The 496-nt window shown below is 51.8% G+C and overlaps 1 protein-coding gene across 1 annotated transcript in view; it reads left to right on the top strand.

Moving 5' to 3' along the window:
- LOC122192901 (maestro heat-like repeat-containing protein family member 1) overlaps nucleotides 1-496 on the top strand; it is a gene marked incomplete at both ends in the record, with an annotated part of 4,737 nt that overhangs the window by 2,006 nt on the left and 2,235 nt on the right. The gene's annotated exons all lie outside the window — the stretch shown is intronic.

The following is a 496-nucleotide window of genomic DNA, read 5'->3' as shown; positions in this document are numbered from 1 at the left end:
CCTTCAAGGACCCTCTCAACCCCTTCTCTACCTCTGTGTCCTTCAAGGACCCTCTCAACCCATTCTATGGCTCTGTGAATTTTCAGGACCCTCCCAACCCAAGTTTTCCATGCCTCTGTGTCCTTCAAGGACCCTCTCAACCCCTTCTCTACCTCTCTGTCCTTCAAGGACCCTCTCAACCCCTTCCATGGCTCTGTGTACTTTCAGGACCCTCCCAACCCAAGTTTTCCATGCCTCTGTGTCCTTCAAGGACCCTCGCAACCCCTTCTCTACCTCTATGACCTTCAAGGGCTCTCCCAACCCATTCTATGGCTCTGTGAACTTTCAAGACCCTCCCAACCCAACTCTTCCATGCCTTTGTGTCGTTCAAGGACCCTCTCAACCCCTTGTATACCTCTGTGTCTTTTAAGGACCCTCTCAACCCATTCTATGGCTCTGTGAACTTTCAGGACCCTCCCAACCCAACTCTTCCATGCCTTTGTGTCGTTCAAGGACC

This window comes from Lagopus leucura, unplaced genomic scaffold, assembly GCF_019238085.1.
Source record: "Lagopus leucura isolate 7727_CA_CO unplaced genomic scaffold, USGS_WTPT01 34588-0_obj-0_obj, whole genome shotgun sequence".
Classification (NCBI taxonomy): domain Eukaryota; kingdom Metazoa; phylum Chordata; class Aves; order Galliformes; family Phasianidae; genus Lagopus; species Lagopus leucura.
Note: the sequence above shows the minus strand (reverse complement) of the source record. Positions and strands in the feature narration are given on the sequence as shown.